The 22,774-nt window shown below is 40.2% G+C and overlaps 1 protein-coding gene across 1 annotated transcript in view; it reads right to left on the bottom strand.

The window, feature by feature from the left end:
- The window catches only part of ATXN2 (ataxin 2), a 122,582-nt gene that overhangs the window by 99,080 nt on the left and 728 nt on the right, over positions 1 to 22,774 (bottom strand). The gene's annotated exons all lie outside the window — the stretch shown is intronic.

The raw sequence follows: 22,774 nt of genomic DNA, 5'->3' as shown, positions 1-22,774 counted from the left end.
ACCCCCTGACTATGGCCATCATCAATCTGCTCTCTGTATCTATGAGCTTGGTTTTTTAGTTTGTTTTTTTTAAGATAGCCACATATATGAGAGATCCTACAATATCTGTCTTTCTGTGTCTGACTTACTGCACTTAGCAATACACTCTTGAGGTCCATCCATGTTGTTGCAAATGGCAACATTTCATTCTCTTTTATGACTGAGTAATATTCCATTGTATACATATATTTCACTTAGATTGTTTCCTTATCTTGGCTATTGTAAATAATGCTGCAATGACCATGTGGTACATATATCTTTTCAAGTGTTTTCATTTTCTTTGGATAAATGCCTAGAAGTGGAACTGTTGGATCATATGGTAGTTGTAAATCTTTATGATCTCGGGTTAGGCAAAGGTTTCAGAGAAGACAGAAAAAATATAAACCATAAAAGCAAAAAACTGACAAATCAGACTTCAGCAAATTTTAAAATATTCTGTGCTTTTAAAGACACTGTTAAGTAATGGCCTATGTGGGAAAAGAATCTAAAAAAGAGTGGATATATGTATATGTATTCAATATAACTGATTCACTTTGCTGTACACCTGACACTAACACAACATTGTAAATCAACTATACTCCAGGGTACTTCCCTGGTGGTACAGTGGCTAACACTCCATGCTACCAATGCAGAGGGTCTAGGTTCGATCCCTGGGCAGGGAACTAGACTCCACATGCCAAAACTAAGAGTTTGCAAGCCACAACTAAAGATACCACATGCCACAACTAAAAGATCCCCCATGCAGCAATGAAGATCCTGAGTGCCACAACTAAGACATGGCGCAGCCAAATAAATAAATATATTATTTAAAAAAATGGTTTGGATGGTAAAATGTATGTTATCGGTATAAAAAAAAAACCTATACTCCAATAAAGAATTTTTTAAAAGACACGGTTAGGAAAAGAAAAAGCCAATCCCCAGACAAGGAAGTATTTGCAAAATATGTCTGATAATGAACTTCTACCCAGACTATACAAAAAGCTTATTAATAAGACAAATAGCCCGGACTTCCCTGGTGGCACAGTGGTTAAGAATCCGCCTGCCAATGCAGGGGTCACGGGTTCGATCCCTGGTCCGGGAAGATTCCACGTGCCGCAGAGCAACTAAGCCCGTGCGCCACAACTACTGAATCTGTGCTCTAGAGCCCACGAGCCACAACTACTAAAGCCAGTGTGCCTACAGCCCATGCTCTGCATCAAGAGAAGCCACTGCAATAAGAAGCCCATGCACTTCAATGAAGAATAGCCCCCGCTCTCCACAACTAGAGGAAGCCCGTATACAGTAACAAAGACCCAATGCAGCCATAAATAAATAAATAAATATTTATTTATTTAAAAAAAAGAAAAATAGCCCAATAAATGGGAAAAAAAGTCTTATACAGTCATTTAACCAAATAAGATTTACTGGGTAAAATTAAAGACTGACAATACCAACTGCTAGTGTGGATACCAAGAAGCTGAAACTCTTCATACACTGCTGGTGGAAACGGAAAATAGTACAGCCATTTTGGAAAAGAGTTTGGCAGTCTGTTATAAAGTTTAACATACTTTTAAAACCCAGCAACCCCATCCCTAGGTAATTATACAAGAGAAATGAATATGAATGTTAGTAGCTAGTTTATTCATAATAACCAAAAACTGAAAACAACCCAAATGTCCACTACCTAGTGAATGAATACACAAACTGTGGTAGCATATCCTTAACAATGGAATACTTCTCGGTTATAAAGTTACAAATTACTGATACATGCTACACACAACATGGATGAATTTCAAAAGCACTGTGCTTATTGACTAAGCGGAAGCCAGACACCAAAAGCTACATAATCCATGATTCCATCTACATGACATTCTGGAAAGGCACTACAGATGTAGAAATCAGATCAATGATTGTAAGGGCTGAGGGTAAAGGGAGGGGATTTAACTAATATAAAGGCACAAGAGGGAACTTTATAGGGTAGTATATCTTAATTGTGTTATTGACAACATGACTATACACATTTGTCAAAACTAAAAGAACTTTACACTAAACAGGATGAGTTTACTGTATGTAAATTATACCTCAAAAAACCTGCCACACACACCCCCAAACTAAAGGCAGATCCAAAGAAACCCTAAAACTTAAACTTAAAAAAAAAAAATTGAGGGACTTCCCTGGTGGTGCAGTCAGTGGTTAAGAATCCACCTGCCAATGCAGGGGACACAGGTTCGATCCCTGGTCTAGGAAGATCCCACATGCCGCAGGGCAACTAAGCCCACGCGCCACAACTACTGAGCCTGTGCTCTAGGGCCCACATGCTGCAACTACTGAGCCTGCAATGCTGCAACTTCTGTACCCTGCGCGCCTAGAGCCCGTGCTCTGCAACAAGAGAAGCCACTGCAGTGAGAAGCCCACGTACCGCAACGAAGACCCAAACACAGCCAAAAATATATAAATATAGTATTAAAAAAAATTTGAAATTGATGGTATGTAAATTATAACCAAATAAATGTGAAGTTAAAAATTCATATTATACACTTAAAATTGGTGAATTTTACTATGTGTTAATTATACCTCAGTAAAGGAGTTTTGTTTGGTTTTTTTCCCCCAGTACACGGGCCTCTCACTGTTGTGGCCTCTCCTGCTGCGGGGCATAGGCTCCGGACGCGCAGCCTCAGCGGCCATGGCTCACGGGCCGAGCCGCTCCGCGGCACGTGGGATCCTCCTGGACCGGGGCATGAACCTGTGTCCCCTGCATCGGCAGGCGGACTCTCAACCACTGCGCCACCAGGGAAGCCCTTGTTTTTCTTTTAAAAAAGAAAAAAAGGGAAAACCTGAACTAATGGGACATTAAAAAATACTAAGGAATTAATGTTAATTTTTAAAAATGTGATAATGGTTTCCATTGTCTTAGATACTATACTGAAATATTTACAGAAGAAATATCATGATGTCAGGAATTGCTTCAAAATAATCTAGGGAGGCTAGAGTAATCAAGACAGTATGGTAACGGCATAAGGACAGACATACAGATCAATGAAATAGCATTAACTGTCCAGAAATAAACTCTTACATTCATGGTCAACTGATTTTTGAGAAAAGTGCCAGGACAATTCAATGGGGAAAGATTAGTATTTTCACAAATAGTGCTGGGACAACTGGATATCCACCTGCAAAAGAATGTATCTGGACCCCTACTGCATATCATATATAAAAATTAACTCAAAATGGATTAAAGATGTAAATATAAGAGCTAAAACTATAAAATTCTTAAGGCAAAAATGAGAATAAATCTTCAATGGATTTGGCAATGGATTCTTAGATATGACACTAAAAGCACAAACAACAGATGAAAAAACAGATAAACAGGACTTGAGATCAAGATTTAAAACTCTTTTTTGCTGCAAAGGACAATATCAATACACCGAGAGCAAAAGAAACAAGTAAGAAGGGACTGTGGATAAATTATAAAGATTCCAGACATTCCCTGACTAAGGGAAACTGAAAGCACTAGGACGCCAGAGTGCAGTGCTTAAAAACAGAGAGCATGCTAAAATGCAAAGGGCATGCAATTTCTACTGGTACTGCCAACAGACAATGTAATTGAAAAACTGTTTACTTTTTCATTTTTCACCATTCTGGTCATTCGTCACCACTTTTCAACATGGCACCTATACATGTCATTCACCATTTTCTACAACTATTTGAACAAGCCTGGGTGACAAATGTACACAGCCAAAATACTTCACTGATCCAAATTTCTAGAACCAGACTACTTGTACGGATACAACTGATACTCTTTGGCATAGTAAGAATACTACATACCTCAAACTCCCTTCCAATAGAGTTGTAATAATGTTGTTCCCCCAAATATTCACATGGCTGACTGCTTCTTGTTATTTAGATGTCACCTCCTCAGAGAGGCTTACCCAGACCAACCCATCAAAAGTAGCTCCCCAACTACTATTATATCACTGTTTTAGTACTTAAGTAACTAATACTTAGTAATATTACAGTACTTAACTGAAATTTTGGGCTTCCCTGGTGGCGCAGTGGTTGAGAGTCCGCCTGCTGATGCAGGGGACACGAGTTTGTGCCCCGGTCTGGGAAGATCCCACATGCCACGGAGCGGCTGGGCCCGTGAGCCATGGCCGCTGAGCCTGCGCGTCTGGAGCCTGTGCTCCGCAACAGGAGAGGCTGCAACAGTGAGAGGTCCACGTACCGCAAAACAAAAACAAAAAAAACCTGAAATTTTGTTTATTACATGTTCCTTTATTTTCTTTCTGTCTCTGTCCAACCCTCACTTCCAGAATATATACCTCATGAGGGCAAACACTTCTGTCTCATTCACCACTGAGTGCCCAGGGCTTAAGAACAGAGCCTGGCACAAAGTAAGTACTCTGAATATTGAATAAATTAAGTATGTAGTATAATTTATGTGAATTATGACAAATATTGACTAATTCAATTTCTCTTTATAGTACAGAAAAACTACAGCTGTCAAGAGAAAGGACAATTAACTAAAAACTAGAAATCTAATTCCAGTTCTTAAAGTTAACTCAATTAGGTGAGTCATTTTGTTCTTCCCATTTCAGTCTTTTTATTAGAAAGGGAAATTCTATAACTAATACTTATTGAATACTTCCTCACTGAAAAGATGAGTCAAACAAGATGGCAGTAGGGAGCAGGTCATGACAACCCAAACATAGTAAAAGCTAGAGTTTTTTAAGCAAACTGAGGGCTGGCAACTCTAAATTCACACAGAACAACCGCCAAATTAATGCAGCCACATAATCATCTAGAATCAATGTTTCAAGAACCATCCCCACAAGAACTTATTTCAGTTTGCTGCAAACTCCTTGGGTTCAAATTCTGGCCCTATCACTTCCTAGCTCTGTGACCTTAACCTCATGACTTCAGCTCTTTGTGCCTTAATTTCAAGATCTACAAAATGGTGACAAAAATAGTACGTTCTCAAAAAAAATAATAAAATAATACCTTCTCATTAGGTTGTGAAAATTAAATGATATTCCATATAGACAACCTGGCTTAAGAACAATGCCTGGCACATTATTAACTGCTTAATAATTGTTAGCTAATACAATTACTTTCCTCATATTACAGCACACACTAGAATTGTGCAGCGGGGTGGGGGGCAGGGACAACTCTTCAAATGAAGTTTTACTTCGAGGAAGGGATAAGGGGGCTTGGCCATAAAGTCATGCACAATTAGGTCCGACCTAGACATACCAAAAGCTCCAGAAGACTCGGATAAAAAGGAATCCTGGGTGCTCAAGTCCAGTGCTGTCCAACAGAACTTTCTATAGTGAACTAAAAAAAAAAAAAAAAAAAGTTCTAGGGTCTTCCCTGGTGGCGCAGTGGTTGACAGTCCGCCTGCCGATGCTGGGGACACGGGGTCGTGCCCTGGTCCGGGAGGATCCCAGGTGCCGCGGAACGGCTGGGCCCGTAAGCCATGGCCGCTGACCCTGCGCGTCTGGAGCCTGTGCTCCGCAACGGGAGAGGCCATAACAGTGAGAGGCCTGTGTACTGCGCAAAAAAAAAAAAAAGTTCTATATCCATGCTGCCCAATATGGTAGCCACTAGGCATATGTGGTGGCTGAACACTTGAAATATGGCTAGTGTGACTGAGGAGTTTATTTTTTAAAATTTTAATTAACTTAATTCTAAATGTAAATAGCAGGACTTCCCTGGAGGTCCAGTGGTTAAGACTCTATGCTTCCACTGCAGGGGGCACGGGTTGGATCCCTGGGGTGGGGGGAGGGAACTAAGATCCTGCATGCCGTGTGGTGCAGGCAAAAATAAATTAATTAACCAAATTTAAAATGCGGGCCACATTAAAAAAATATTTTTTTAATGTAAATAGCCAGATGTGGATGGATAGTAGCTACCATACTGGACACTGCAGTTCCAGTCCTCTCTTTGAGCTTCTCCAGAAGTAGGTGCTATCTACCTTCCAAAGCATCCATCCCCTCTAATACACCAAGAGTGCTTCCTTATAGTGAACTCTACTCTCTCTCCCAATGGTTTTACCCACTGGTCATTAATCTTTCCTAGGGCCTCAAAACAACTTCACTCCCCTTCAAAAGACTACAAGTGGTAATGGGGAAGAGGGCAATAAGGGGAAACAAGATGAATCACTCACTGATAAGGGCTGAAAGTGAGTGACAGATAGACTCATTAAATTGTTCTATTTTTATCTATGTTGAAATTTTCTATTAAAAAATTCTTATTAAAAAAATTCTCTTTAGCATTTATTTCAAGCTCACTTCGTTTCTTCTCTAACTACAAGGGCTTCCAAACCTGTCTCCCTGCTTTCAATACTTACTTCCTCCAATTCTTTTACCACACTGTGAAGCAAATTTTTCAACCCACAACCATGTTTACAAGCATCTCTGTAATTTGGCACAAACTTCTCCCTGCCTGGAACTTCCTCTTCTCTTCCATGGCCTCATTGGAAACTGCTTATCATTTCTTAAGATCCATCTCAATACTCACCACTTTATTCACCACCCACCCAAAGCAGTCATTTACTCCCTTCTCAGTGCTACCAGTTTATACTATCTGCATCCTGCCCTCCCCCACTACACTCACTGGTTAACTTGGAAGCAGAGATGCTTCATTCATATTTTAACTATCCCATTCTGATAGCTTCAAACGTTTACTGAATTAATCAACAGTATGCATACAAGCTCAACAAAATGCTAAACTGTGTCTACTAATATAGCATTACCCCAAACCCATCAACAAGCAGTTTTCAGCCTTAATTTGCTCAGGTAGTTTTTTACTGATTTTCTTTTTTTTAACTTATTTATTTTTGGCTGCGTTGGGTTTTCACTGCTGCACGTGGGCTTTTCTCTAGTTGTGGCGAGCGGGGGCTACTCTTCATTGCAGTGCACAGGCTTCTCACTGCAGTGGCTCCTCTTGTTGCGGAGCATCGGGCTCTAGGCACATGGGCTCCAGTAGTTGTGGCACATGTGCTCAGTAGTTGTGGCCCATGGGCTCTAGAGCACAGGCTCAGTAGTTGAGGGGCACAGGCCTACTTGCTCTGCAGCATGTGGAATCTTCCCGGACCAGGGATCGAACCCGTGTCCCCTGCATTAGGCAGGCGGATTCTTAACCACTGTGCCACCAAGGAAGCCCTTTACTGATTTTCAAACATGCTAACAGTAACAGCTGAAAGTTACTGAGCACTTACCACGTGCCAAGCATTGATTTAAGCAATTTACACATATAATTCACTTAATCCTCATCACCCCCATTTCACCGAGGAAGAAACTCAAGCACAAGTGAAATAACCTGCTGTAATCCACTAAGTAAGAAAAGGCCTAGGGTGCTAAATAAATTGTGTGCGACTCTGGACAAGTCATTTAAAGTTCCTGCTCCTGTCCAAAATAAAGAGGATGAGTCATGATGAACTCAAATGCTAGCTTCCAATTCTACAATTCAGATTTGGGGGAGGAGTATAGGATGCCACATAGAAGGAACACTGTCTTGTGAAAAGAAATAGTAACTTTAGACATTCACCAGAAAATTGTTTGAGGGAAAATGTGAATCTTTTTATTCTTGTAGTTTATAGCAAGCTACTATGAAAAAACATGGAACATGTTCTCAAATAAGAAAGCTAACATATGGGACAAGCTAAGTTCTACCAAGAGTTAATAAAAAGAAAAATAAATGAGAATTAGCTTCATGGAAGATTTGAACTAGATCTTAGAGGATAATTATGAGGATGTGGAAAAGGAGAATACTGATGGAAGAGCAGGCAGGCAGGCAGTAGAGGCTGAGTTTGATACCTGCAGAGGCAATGAGAAAAGGAGACCATGTTGATTTAAATGGAGGTCATGTTTTGAAGAGTTGATGGAAAACATGACCGGAAAGATAAAATGGGGTTGGCAAATGTCCATGGTCCTGTGGCCTGTTTTTATATGGCTCAGAGCTCAGAATGCTTTTTACATTTAAAGAGGTTTTTTTTTTTTTAAATAGAAGAATATGCAAAAAACTACATGTGGCCTGCAAGGCCTAAAAGATTTATTATTTGGCTCTTTACAGAAGACATTTGCCAACCCCTGGGTTAGATCATGGAAAGCCTTGAGAGTGAAAAGGACCTTAGGCTTGGGAATAGGATGATTTTTGAGCAGAGGGGTTACCCAAAAAAAGTAGAGTTTAAATCTAATAGCAAAAGGAAGGCTAGGTTAAACAGGTGGGCAAAATTAATGTGTTGCAAAAATTAAGGATAAAATGGGGACTTCCCTGGTGGCCCAGTGGGTGAGACTGCACTCCCAATGCAGGGGGACCAGGTACGATCCCTGGTCGGGAAACTAGACCCCACATGCCGCAACTAAGAGTCCACATGCTGCAACTAAGACCCAGCACAGCCAAAATAATAAATAAATAAATATTTTTTTAAAAAAAGAATCAAATGTATGATTGCCTAACATGATTGGCCCACAGAATAACTGCAGCATAGCCAGGAACTTCCCTAAAGCCACAAAATATAGGAATCATTTCTTCAACTATTTAATCCCTTCTCTTTGGAGGACTAATGTGTGCTGCTTAAGTCTTATTCAGTGTGTTTTTCTAGCCCCAGGGCTATATAGCCTCCAACTTGACTAAGACAGGGAGAGTGAAGAAGTGGGTTCTAGCACTCTAATTCTCCTACAGAAACATCGTTAAGTGGTGTTGGAATTCTTAGATCAAGCCAAAAATGCCTTCTTAACCCACAATATAGTATGCTACTACTTAGTTCAAATTAATTATGGGTAACAACCATCTGATAAAATAAGTGCAGAAAACTAGCCACCATTTATAACACTGTTTACAAATTTTAAAATAAAAATCTTAAGCTTCTGGAACCAGATTCATTTATAAATAGAACTGCCAGGATTAAGGCATGGGTAGTGGAAGCCATTTTATGGCTCACAATAATGACTGAATTGTTTTCTTCATTGATTTTTATCTGCTTTTGTTTTGCCATAGAGCTTAACTAGAAGCAGTGGAGCACAGTTACTAAAAAGCAAAAGCTCTGAAGTCTTACAGGGTTAGAATCTCAGCTTCATTGCTTCCTAGCCCTTTGACCCTGGGCAAGTTCCTTAATTTCTCTGAAGTGCCATTCCCTCATCTTTAAAATGGATATGGTACTACCAACCTGACAGGCTGGGCTGTTGTAAGGATTAAAGGATATATAAGTAATGCACTTGGCACAGTTCCTGAAACCTAACAGGCACAAAATAAATGGTAACCATCATTATATAAACAGAAAGCTCTCCATAAACTGTTTTCACATCATACATACATATCTAAACCTTTTTTCTTCAGAAAAATGGCTTCTACTTGGCTCAGAAATGCTAGTTTTTTCTAACATGTTTTACACAGGAAAAAAGGTGTTAATAATAAATAAGAATTCTCATTTATTCTCTAACCTTTTAGATTGGGTTAAAACTAATGCAGACTTCCTATATAACATTTACAGACTATGACTAACTAAATTCCTTATCTGTCACAAATGCAAGTTCCTCATTTTCTTTTCCACTTTTCATCCTAAGGAGCCTGTTGACTTACATTCCTTCACCCAGGGAAGCTAGTGACTCAGGTTTCTGGTCAATTAAAGTAAGAAACTAATTGTAACATTCCTTAAATCCATCACCAGTTTTCTTCTGTTCTCACTTGCATACACCTTTTCAGAGATCCTAAATACAACAATAGTAAGTCGTTCCATCTCTGCCACTTTCTAGCTGAGTAACGTTAAAATAGGTCATTTACCGTCTCTGGGCCTTAGCTTCCTCGTGGGTAAAATGGGATGGGGCAACAGATTATCTAACAGGACTGTGTGATAATCAAATGAGAAAGAATGTATATATATTATATATATGTAAAATGTATGTATATGCCCTAGCAGAACAAGCTCATGGTGGATCCACTCAAATACAGTTTTCCCTCTCCCTTTCAATTATGACCCTAGTCAGCTTTCACAAGCTTAGACCAGGAGGCTTCTCAAACATACTGATTTCTGTGACTAGTGAGTGGCTATCCGAAAAGCACTGAAAGGAATAAGAACCTTAGCAACGTACTAGACTACTCTCGTAAGAGGACCTATCTTCTGATAAAGCAGTAAGTTTTCTCCCTTCATCTAAAAGATTTGCCATATTGTGTAAGATAGAAGCATGCTAAGCGTTAGTAATAAGGGGAAGCAAAGGTGTGAACTTTCTGCCCTGTCTCCCCTACTAGTATGTAAGCTCCAGGAAGGGAGAGACCTCATCTGGCTTGTTCACCACTGTGTCCCCAGAGCCTGGCAAACAGGAGGTACTCAATAAGTTTAAATATGGTATGCCTATAAAATAAATGCCATGTTCCATTTGAGATGACAACTTTTCCTTGGCAGGGTAAACTTGTCTGCTTAATAATGAGACCAGTGCTCATGCAGTTAATAAAGAATTTACCACTTACTAAGTATACAAAGTGGTACAAAGCACTCGTCCCTGTCCTCAAGATGTTCTAAATCTAGAAGGCAGGCAATGCAAATACAGAAGCTCCTTTACTTTCAAACAAGTTAGACCCCAAATACTGATAGTTTCTCATCACCAAAGATGATAAACAAATGGCAAACAAGCACATGAAAAGATGTTCAGTATCATTAGACATAAGGAAATGCAGATTCAAACCACAATGAAATACCACTGCACAGCCACTAGAATGGCTGAAATTAAAAACTAGCATACTAAGTGTTGCCAAGAAATTAGAGCAATTAGAAATCAGTTACTTTAGCAAACAGTTTCGCAATTATTTTTAAAATTAAATAAACATTTGCCATACAACACAGCAATTCCATTTCTAGGTATTTAATCAAGAGAAATGAAATTGTTATGACCACACAAAACCTGTACATCAATATTCACAGCAGCATTATTCATAATAGCCCAAAACTGCTAACAACTTAAAAGTGCATCACTTGATAAACAAACATTGTACATGCACACAATGGAATACTACTCAGCAAGAAAAAAAGAAGAAACTGTTAACATGCAGTAACATGAATGAATCTCAAAGCATTATGTTACATGAGAGAAGCTAAACACAAAAGGCTGTAGTATACTGTATAATATCATGTATATGACATTCTAGAAAAGACAAAACTATAATGTTAGGAAACAGATGGGTGATTACCAGGTTTGCCGAAAGGGGACTGACTGAAAACAGGCACAAGGAAAATTTATGGGATGATATTGATTGTGGTGGTGGTATAAGACTGTACGTTTTTCAAAACTCAAGAACTGTACACTAAAAAGGGTGAAGTTTACTTTTTGTAAATTATATTTCAATATGTCTAATTAAAATACAATCTATCACAGTAACTGTCTAGCAATTTAAGCTAAATCACGGCACATTGAACAATGAAATTTTTAAAGTTTCCTCTGTACATCCATGTGATCCTAAGTCCAAAATGGACAGGAGGAAGTCTGAACGCTTATAGACCTAATATATGAACATTCTATTTGGCATCTTTTCCCAAAAGACAACCTCTTAATAATCTTTTCCAATGTCACTGGAGAGGCCTTAGACTCTTTATTCAAAGTACTGTGAACCTGTAGCACTGTTTGTAGGTCTTGACAAAAATTTCAGTAATAGCATTTTAACTACTTTAGCCTTCTCCCAAATTAACACCACTAGCTGCAAACTTCCAAGTTTTTCCATTTCATCCACTAATTCTCCTTATCTTTTGCTGATTATTACTGACTAAATAAATATGCATGGTACTTTTTGCTCTCTGTCCTTCAGAATTAATTCGTCCCATCCCAAGCCATCATTTTCCTACTACTTATAATTTTAAAAAATCTCTCACTTCTACCATAATTAAGTTGTTTATTCTGACTGGCACTATCAGTACTCACTGCTGCTGCACTTTTTGAAAATGACAGCTTTAACGATAAACTAAACTCAAACACAGTAAATACACAGAGAGTTTTAAAATGACAAGAATGGTTGACTGCAAAATGACCATAAACCACCCCTAAAAAGGAAAAAACAAAACAAAAAAAAGGCCATCTGTCGGTGGGATGAACCCACTTTTGATCTGTGGTGTAGCTCTGCTCCTAATCTCAGAGCTCATCCTGAGAAAGTTTGTAAGTGGAGGAGCTGCTGCACTTAAATGCAAGACACTGTACATTGGAGGGACTTCCCTGGTGGCGCAGTAGTTAAGAATTCGCCTGCCTAATGCAGGGGACACGGGTTCGAACCCTGGTCCAGGAAGATCCCACATGCCACGGAGCATCTAAGCCCGTACGCCACAACTACTGAGCCTGCGCTCTAGAGCCCGTGAGCCACAACTACTGAGCCTGAATGCTGCAACTACTGAGCCCTCATGCCATAACTACTGAAGCCCAAGTGCCTAGAGCCCGTGCTCCACAACAAGAGAACCACCGCAGTAAGAAGACCGCGCACTGCAACTAGGAGTGGCCCCAGCTCACCGCAACTAGAGAAAGCCCGCGTGCAGCAATGAAGACCCAACACAGCCAAAAATAAATAATAAATAAATTTTAAAAAAAACAGCAGAGTAGACCCTTTGCTAATTGAAATACTTAGAAAATTTTTTTCTGGATAGGTGGATCTTTTCTTAGATTACTAAATGAGTATCAGATTTTGAAAATAAGTCTTAAGAAACATATTACAAAGAAGAGGGAACAAGATTCCAAAGCCAGCTATGCAGCCAATGATGATGGGAGAAATTTAGCAAATAATCTCTGTGGCCTTAGTTTCCTCATCAGTAAAGAGAATGAGAAGTAAATACTCACCAGAGCCACCTCCAACTCCAGATCTGTATAATTCTAAAACACTGAGGGAATTCCCTGGCGGTCCAGTGGTTACGACTGCGCGCTTTCACTGCCAAGGGCCCAGGCTCAATCCCTGGTCAAAGAACTAAGATCCTGCAAGCCGCGTGGCGTGCCAAAACAAATAAAATACTCAGAGCTTACTATGTGTCAAGAATGACATGTAATAAAAATTTAGTATCTCACTTTTTAAAGAAGGTATTATTTCCCCCTTTTAATAAGTACAGAAACTGAGCCTGAGAGTAACTTGCCCATTCATTCATTCAAACATCTGACCACTTACTAAGTGCCAAGCACTGTTCCAGGAGACTGGGATACAACAGTGAACAAAATGAAGTTCCTGCCCTCACAGAGCTTAAATTTTAGTCACCAGGGGGTGAATCCCAATTCTAGCCCAGACTGGGGTTACCAGATAAAGGATACCCAGTCAAATTTGAAATTCAGATAAATAATAATTTTGTTCCATGCAATTTGGGACCTATTTACACCAAAAAATCAGTTGTCGTTTATGAGAAATGCAAGTTGGGGAGAGGGGAGAATAAATTACGAGTTTGCGAGTTTTAACCTATATACACTATTATATATAAAACAGATAACCAAAAAGGACCAACTGTACAGCACAGGGAACTATACTCAATATTCTGTAATAACCTATAAGGGAAAAGAATCTGAAAAATACTATATACGTCTGAATCATTGTGCCATACACCCGAAACTAACACAACATTGTAAATCAACTATACTTAAAAAAAAAAAAGAAAAATTCAAGTTTAACTGGGCATCCTGTATTTTTATTTGCTAAATCTGGCAACCCTAGAGTAGAAAAAAACTCCAAAACCCTTCCTCAATCCTTTTACTGCATCTCGGTGCCTCTAAATCAGTGACTTTGACTACACCAATGAAAAATTACAGTTTAAATTGCAACACAGTATATATATACATTACAGAAGTTCCTTAAAACAATTCTTACCCTTAAAATGCAATGCACTGTAATATCTTCTATTTTTTTCATTTTTTTCTAAAAATGCTTGTCATGACCCACTAAAGTGATTTTACAATCTACTAAGGGGTCATCACCTAACCTTTGAGAAGTTACTTCTCTGAAAGATATGAAAAACAATTTAATCTTGTCTTATGAGTCACCATTATGAGCACATCAATTAAACATATTATGCCATAAAATAGTAATGCCTCTGGGGTCTACTAAGGCATGGAGCTATACACTTATAGCCTTTGATGGTAAACTCTTGAGCTCTTGTGTGTTTTTTTATAATTTTCCCATCTCTTAACTTTCTATCATACTATTATTACTTCTCATCGCTACCAGTGTGTTTGCCCCTAAAAGTTTTACCTACTTGCGGGCAATCTGTAAATCAAAAAAAGCAAGCTAAGCAGAATCACGTATAAAGTGAAAAAGGCCCCAAAGCGCTCAGCTTTCTGTAATCTGCACAAGCTTCAACCTTAAGTTTTTTCTCTACCTGATTTTCAAGTGTGTTTCAGGAATGAAAAAGAGGTAACTACACAAGGTCCACAAAAAATGTTTATGAGTCCCAAAAGAAGAATGCACGATTTGATTCAAAACCAGCCTTTTCTTTCTTTAAAACTAAAACTGGGACTTCCCTCGTGGTCCAGTGGCTAAGACTCTGCGCTCCCAGTGCTGGGGGCCCAGGTTCCATCCCTGGTCAGGGAACTAGATCCCACATGCATGTCGCAACTAAAGATCCCATATGCCACAATGAAGATCCTGCGTGCCACAACTAAGACCCGGCAGAGCCAAATAAGTAAATAAACTTTTAAAAATAAATAAATAAAATTTAAAAATAAATAAAAATAAAACTATAATAGAGTATAATAGATACTCTATTTACAACAATTATTGCTAAGAGTATCTTTTAACATATGACTTATAGAAAGCAATATGAACATAAAGTGGCAATCAAAAATATTTGACATTGACAACCTGTTAAAGTCTCTCAAGGTAATACTTTCAAGAGGACAACATTCTAAAGTTCTGGAACTCTTTTTTTTTTGCGATACGTGGGCCTCTCACTGTTGCAGCCTCTCCCGTTGCGGAGCACAGGCTCAGGACGCACAGGCTCAGTGGCCATGGCTCACGGGCCGAGCCGCTCCACGGCATGTGGGATCTTCCCGGACCGGGGCACGAAACTGTGTGCCCTGCACCGGCAGGCAGACTCTCAACCACTGCGTCACCAGGGAAGCCCCCAGTTCTGAAACTCTTAATAAAAATAAGCCACATACCACAAACTGGTGAGAATTACAAAGACTCCATTACAGCATGCCATTTTATCCAGTTCCCAAAATGCATTTAGCTACTAATCATGGCATGAAATTGTTATTGTATGGCCACTTGACTCAGTTTCAAGGCTTAAAGTACAAGCAATCTACATAAGTATTATTTTAAATTAAAGGGAATTTCAAATTTTCACATGAATACAACTGCAAATAATTTTTAGCAAATAAAACCTAAGGTTAATAGTTGTGGCAAATTTTCATAAACCCCCCAGATCCACAATACTAAACAATTACAACTAACAAAACCAAGGACTTCACGTTTAAGTAGATTTCACACCACATATGTACAAAATTATATATATATATATTTTTAAAAGGAACTAGACCTTCTATTTTATCCAGCCGAACTCAAGGTTACAAAAGCTATCCTGAAGAGCAAGGACTGTCTGTGGCTGTGTCTTCTTTAAAATACAAAGCATGATCTATTTATTTGTTTATTTATTTGGCTGCACTGGGTTTTAGTTGCAGTGAGCACGTGGGACCTAGTTCCCTGACCAGGGATCGAACCCGGGCACCAGGCATTGGGAGCTCGGGGCCTTAGCCACTGGACAACTGGGGAGGTCCCACACAGTATGATCTTGTTTATCTCTGCGTTTATTTAATGGGAAGGATGTAACAAAATTCTACAAATATGTTGCTTTGAGCAAATCCCCTCACCTCTCAAAGCTTAAAATTTTTTCCCTTCTATTTTAAGACTTTGTTATTTTGTTATGCTCTAAAATTCTACAGTTTTAGGGAAAAATAAATCTTTAAAAAGAAAATATATACTCTTGAATCTAAAACAGTAGGCACCATATGATCTCATTTTCAGAGTCTGAAAAAATGTTCACCAAATTTCTAACAGTGGTTACCTCAAAGGAAAGACTGGGAGATTTTAATTTTAAAGGAATTTGGGCTTTTTAAAAAAATTCTGTGCACTCTTCTACATTAAGTATTTAAAGCAAACTGTTTTTCAAATTATAAAAGACAGAACTTTCAAATACAAATGAGGTAATACTTATACAAAGACTTTCTCAATTTATTAATCTGAAGAAAGAATCTGTTTTGGACACTGGTTTTAAGTACAGTTCTTATCTCTATTATAATATAAGCAGTGTGGACCACATTCTATACGTGTCTGTATATCCCAAAGTGTTAAATTTCACACACACACACACACACACACACACACGAAAGAAATTAGTTTTGAGTAGAAAAGTATACTTTAAAGATATAAAAAAACACATTAAGACATAGGTCAGGGGCTTCCCTGGTGGTGCAGTGATTGAGAATCTGCCTGCTAATGCAGGGGACACGGGTTCGAGCCCTGGTTTGGGAAGATTCCACATGCCGCAGAGCAACTACGCCCATGAGCCACAACTGCTAAGCCTGCCTATCTGGAGCCTGTGCTCCGCAACAAGAGAGGCCGCGATAGTGAGAGGCCCGCGCACTGCGATGAAGGGCGGCCCCCGCTTGCCACAACTAGAGAAAGCCCTCACACAGAAGCGAAGACCCAACAGAGCAAAGATAAATTAATAAACTCCGACCCCCAACATCTTCTAAAAAAAAAAAAATTCTGCCTAAGATATAGGTCAACCTGTTTCTAATCATGAGTAATGTTAGTAAAGTTATGGGATCAAAAGTGTCTACATTACAAATTCTAGATTTGCGTGCTACAATCTTTCAAAAGCTTGATACCAGCTTCATATTCACTGATGAGTAAATTTTCTGACGAACACTCTCCCCTCCGCTTTTTTTTTTAAAAGACTAGTCCTTTGTTTTATTAATTTATTTATTTTTGCTGTGTTGGGTCTTCATTTCTGTGCGAGGGCTTTCTCTAGTTGTGACAAGCGGGGGCCACTCTTCATCGCGGTGTGCGGGCCTCTCACTATCGCGGCCTCTCTCGTTGCGGAGCACAGGATCCAGACACGCAGGCTCAGTAGTTGTGGCTCACGGGCCTAGCTGCTCCGCGGCATGTGGGAGCCTCGCAGACCAGGGCTCAAACCCCTGTCCCCTGCATTAGCAGGCAGATTCTCAACCACTGCACCACCAGGGAAGCCCCCCGGCTTTTTCTCCCTTTTGGCCACCCCGCGGCATGCTGGATCCCAGTGCCCCAACCAGGGATAGAACCCGTGCCCCCTGCACTGGAAGCACAGTCTTGACCACTGGACTGCCAGGGAAGTCCCAACACATCCTTATTTCTGAAATCTAACATCTAAGGAGGTAAAAGGACCTCAAGAAGAAAGAGCAATCTACTTTTATTTTAATGACACTCTTGCTAAAAAATATGGACCTCTTAGATCTTGGTATGGTTAACACTCACAGATGACCCAGATAGACTAAAAAAAAAAAAAAAAAAGGCAAGTACTTTCAATTAAAAAAATACAGTAGCAGGTAGGCCTGTTAGTAAACTGTATCTCCACTGAAGTCACAATCATTTGAAATAGCTACAAAGAGAGAGTTTTGCTTAGGCTTAACTCTTTAAAATGCATCAAAATACTATTATTATCTAGCCAAAATAGAAAATTACAATTCTAGGGAAAAAATCTTATAAAAACTTAAAATCCTTTTCAAGGTAAACACTTTGCAATGGTGAAAATAAGTACTAACACAGCTGTATCTATTTAGACCAAAAAAAAAAAACTCCTTAAAGCTGAAACATATGGCTATTAAATAGCGATAAGTTAACATCCCATGTAAAAGTATAGAAACACAGAAAATACAAGTTTACATTTAACCAAAAAAGAAACACCATGACTGATACCATGCAACGCGCTGACTTTTCAAAATGCAAAATCTTTAAGCAACTACAGGCTTACTTTTACCTTTGTCAAAGATAAGCTATTTGTTGTAGGGTTTTGCCCAATCTTAAACAGCATATTTTCGCTGTACACCTGAAACTAACACAATATTGTAAATCAACTATATTCCAATAAAATTTTTTTAAAGTATATTTTCTTTAGGTACTTGGGATGAAAATTAAACTGATTAGGTAAAATTAAAAAGCCCAATAGAAACACAAAAAGGTACCTCTTTTAACAGCCATCTACAGTTTACCTGTGGATTAATTTGTTAATTAATCCACATAAAAGAATGAATTAGCAAGGGATGATGCAGTTCAAACCTTATAAATTACAACTGGGGCCATATGATTAATTAATTTAGGTTAAAAGCAAATGGCTAACTACCTCACATTCAAAACTTTGCTCAAATGTTATCTCTTCAAGAGGCCTCCGCTAACCCATTTAAAACTGCAACCCACTCCCTTCCCCCACACTCCCATATCATATCTTTAATCTGCTCTCCCCTAATCCTATGGCTCTTAACTAATATATACAGTTTGCTAATTTAATGTCTCATTTATTGTCTGGTTCCTCACACTGGAATGTAAACAACTGGAGGGCAGCTATCTTTCCTTTTATTCATTAATATATCCCAAGCACCTACCTGTGTACCTCCATTGTACACAGATTTTCAATAAATTTATGTATTGAATGTAGTTTTTTTTAGGCTCCTCTATAAGAAACTTAATTTAAAGAGACAAAAATCTCACCAATATTTAAATGGAAGCATGATGAACAATTACAATGAACTGCAGCATAATTTCTAAGTTGCAATGCCTTAAGAGAAAGAAGCAGTGAAAGTACTAAGCTGAAAATTACTAAGAAAGTTTTCATTCACACTTAGTCCTGTATCCAAAGAAATTCTAATACTGTATTATTTTAGGGTCTGGAATACAGTAATAGGATTATAAACCTGTATCTACATCTATCTATCTATGGATACATACACATGCAACACACACACACATATATATATATATATATATATATATATATATATTTTAACAGGGAAGGGAACATGGAAAAGAAAGATACGGCTTAACCAGTGGTAATTCCCAATCGTGCTGTGAAATTACAAAAAAAGGTACCAAAAAATAATTTGATCTTATACTAGCAGCTAATAAAAAATACTTTTAGATGAACGAGGAAGGTTAACCAAAAACAGAACAAAGTTTTAGAATAAGTTCCTCAGGACTGTCATTCCTCTACGTAGCAGAAGTATCAGCACAATAGCTATACCATGTATCCTCATTAGTATTAACAGTTACAATTTTCAAACCACCTTCACATTCATTAATTAAATCCTCAGAGAAACTGAAGTGAAAGATAAACAGGTAACTAATAAAAGCACTTAATTATGTATGCACTCGATAGTAAATGCAACTTTTCCCTTCAAAATCCCCCAAAGTGTTTGACAAACTACAAAAAACCATTCTATAAAAGAGCCACCTTTTCAGCACTGGAAACTAACACAAGTCTCCTGAAGAGTATTATGGCACAGCTAGCAAGAGCCATAAAAAACTTGAAGCCCTCTGACCTAGTAAAACCACTCCTGGGAACTTTCTCTAAGGAAATAATCAGACTGAAGCAAAAAGCTCTTAGTATAAAGATGTTTACTGCACCACCATCTATAATAGCAAAAATGTGGAAACCCAAATCCCCAGAATAGAATGATTAAGCAGAAACTTTAAAAAGAAAATTTATAATGCAGTGCTAAGAAGAAAAAAGCTGAACACAAAATAACATACACAATCACTAAAACCACATAAAAATCAAAGGGGCAAAAATAAGAATTGGATTAAGGTAAAATTATGTTCACACTTTAACACTGTGTTTACATTAATCTAAGAGAAAACAGCCACCTTCTAAAGCATATGACAATTAAAGACAATAAATTTTTGAAAGCCATGAAAATCCACTGTTTACAACAAAAAAATTCAAATACGAAATGTATTATTTAAAGCAGACATGTGAGTTTCTAGACTTTCAAGAATATTCTGCTGTCTATAAACATGGCAAACCCAATGCTCCATTTTTTTAATTCACCTTTGGTCCCAGAAACACATTTGAACTGCTGGTACACGCAAGCATACGTCAAGTAACTCTAGAAACTGTAAATGGTTTATAAAGAACCCAGTAACAATGATTCAAAATGGAAAGGAATTCTACAAGTACATTAACTAAAGAACATGTACAAGAACAAAATTTCACACTATACGAATCCAATACATTAAACGAAACTTCACATATTCATCAAAAAGAATAAGGGCTACATACAATTTATGACTCAAAGAAAAGAACTTAAAGCAAGCAAGAATCTAAATTAATCTTAAATGTTTGTGAAGTCTCAAGGAACAAAAAAGATCTGTGGTATTAAAACATTCCAAGTATTTTTGATCACTCAAGCCACTCTGGAACAAATTCTCTAATTTTTAAGCCTAAGGAAAACTGATGCAATCTAAAAACCTTAGTTTTCATTTTTAATTATTTAAACACGTTGAATATATCTGCCAGATTTCTATCTGATCCCAAAAAGGAAAAAACAGTGCATCCTTCTTTATAAAAATTATACTTAAATTTTTTCCAAAAATTTTTTTTTTTTTACTATGGATGCCACTGGAAAAGGGGAAATGAAGTTACAGAATTGTATGTGGACAGAGCTGGGAAAATAAGCACTTCATTTTAACTAGTTTTGATAAGTAGCAATTGTAGATGCTTCAAAGGCGAAATGGGGAGTGGGGGGCGGGGCGGGGGGGGGTAGGGTAGAAGTCAAGAAAACCAATGTTCCTAACTGTCCCACACTGAAGGCAGAATTCCTTAAAAAAACCAGCTCTGGGGCCTTCCTGGTGGCTCAGTGGTTAAGAATCTCCCTGCCAATGCAGGGGACACGGGTTCGAGCCCTGGTCGGGGAATTAAGATGCCACATGCCGCGGAGCAACTAAGTCCGTGCGCCACAACTACTGAGCCTGCGCTCTAGAGCCCACGCGCGTGCCACAACTACTGAAGCCCGTGCGCCTAGAGCCCGTGCTCCGCAACAAGCCATCGCAATGGGAAGCCCGGCACCGCAAGGAAGAGTAGCTCCCGCTCACCGCAACTAGAGAAAGCCCGCGCCCGCGCGCTGCAAAAATAAAATAAATAAAAATTTAAAATTTATTTTAAAAAAATCAGCTCTGAATCATCTTGATGGATAAGTTATCCTGCCATAAATGATAATTCTTTGGAAATGGATTGCTAAAAACCTGTTTTCAAAAAGAAAACTGAAAAAAAAAGAAAAAAAAGAAAAAGAAAACTCTGCACCAAAAAATACCCTTATCCCACCACCTGCTAAAGCCAGGAGGTCTACTTAAGGAGGACTCTCATCACCGAGCCTGCCAACCCCGCCTAGGCCTAAGGGGAGGCACGGCAGTGCCGGCAACACGGATGGGCTCGGGGCACAGGGGACATGGACTGGCCTGCCCTTGGCGATCTCTGGCGGCAATCCCCAAGGTAAGAACACTGGCCACAATGGAATGCAATCTATTGACATTTGCTGCCCCGTCTGAACACTAAGCATTTTCTTAGTTCGCGAAATGCGAACTGACAACCCCCCCACTCCCCCCCACGCACCCCACACCAGGCCTCCAGAGCCAGACCCGGTCGGCTGAGGCGACGTGAGACCCCAGTCTGTACCACAAACCTGGGTCAGAGTGAAGTAGGGTAGGCGACGCAAGTAAACACCGCATTTCTGCCTTCCGGAACCCCACCGTGCCTCCTGCTGACATCCCTCTCCTCTGGAAATTTATAAATCAGGGCAAGGACTGGGAAAAAACACACAGCGTGCCCGCCCCCTGCCGCCAACACCCGCTACGTCCCCGGTCCGGCCTGAGCTGCCGCGCCTGGGGCCGGCCTTCGCCCACCACTATTCAAAGGCGCCTTCTCCTCCGCGGCCTCGGAACAGCAATGCGTCTCGGCCGCCACCCGCGCCAGAGAGGCCTTGCGGGGAAAGGAGGGAGGCCGGGAGGGGGTCGGGCACTCCCCCATCCCTTCCGCACGTGGGGGAGGGCGGAACGCTGCGGGAAACTGCACAGAGCCCCACGATTCCCGCGGAGCTCTGGAGCCCCCGCCGCCGCCTCAGACTTAAATGGGAAGGGCTGCGGGGGTCACTGCCCACCCACCTCCACCCGGTCCTTCGATCTCTCCCTGGGCAGGGAAGGGCGTGGGTAAGGAGACTGCACAGACCCTCATGACTCCAGCTGAGGCTGTGGCTGCCCCTTTAACAGGCGTGAGGGGGGGGGGGACGACACTGCCCTAACTTTCCCCCCCTCCCTCGTTATTCCCAAACGGGGGAGCTGGCAAGTTTCGGGAGACAACCTAAACCTAAAGACCCTTCCACGTTAATATTTAAAGGAGGTGGGAGCGCTGCCCAAGCATCCCCCCCACTGGGGGCGGAGGAGCCTTAAAGAAGGTGATCGAGGGCTGACAATCGCCGAGACCTGTGAAGCCTCCCGAACACTTAAATGGAGAGGGGGAGGCTGCCGAGTCCTTCCATCTTGACCGTTTGAGAGAGGGGGTGGGGATGTTGCAGGAGGATGGACACCGCCTGACATTCCCAGAGGGATTCGGCGCGCCCCCTCACCCTACCGGCACCAGGCTCTAGACGGGGGCGCCACCCCCACTGAAGGCCCCCAGCCCACCCCGCCCCCCCAGCCCAGGCAGTCACGGGGCGGGGACCGCGGTGCGGGCCGCGGGGGAGGGGACGCGAGGCCCGGGCTGGTCCAGGCCCCTAAGCGTAGGGGGCTG

This window comes from Lipotes vexillifer, unplaced genomic scaffold, assembly GCF_000442215.2.
Source record: "Lipotes vexillifer unplaced genomic scaffold, Lipotes_vexillifer_v1.1 scaffold2030, whole genome shotgun sequence".
In the NCBI taxonomy this organism is placed as follows: Eukaryota; Metazoa; Chordata; class Mammalia; order Artiodactyla; family Lipotidae; genus Lipotes; species Lipotes vexillifer.
The sequence above is the reverse complement of the archived record's forward strand: the minus strand, read 5'-3'. Positions and strand labels throughout refer to the sequence as shown.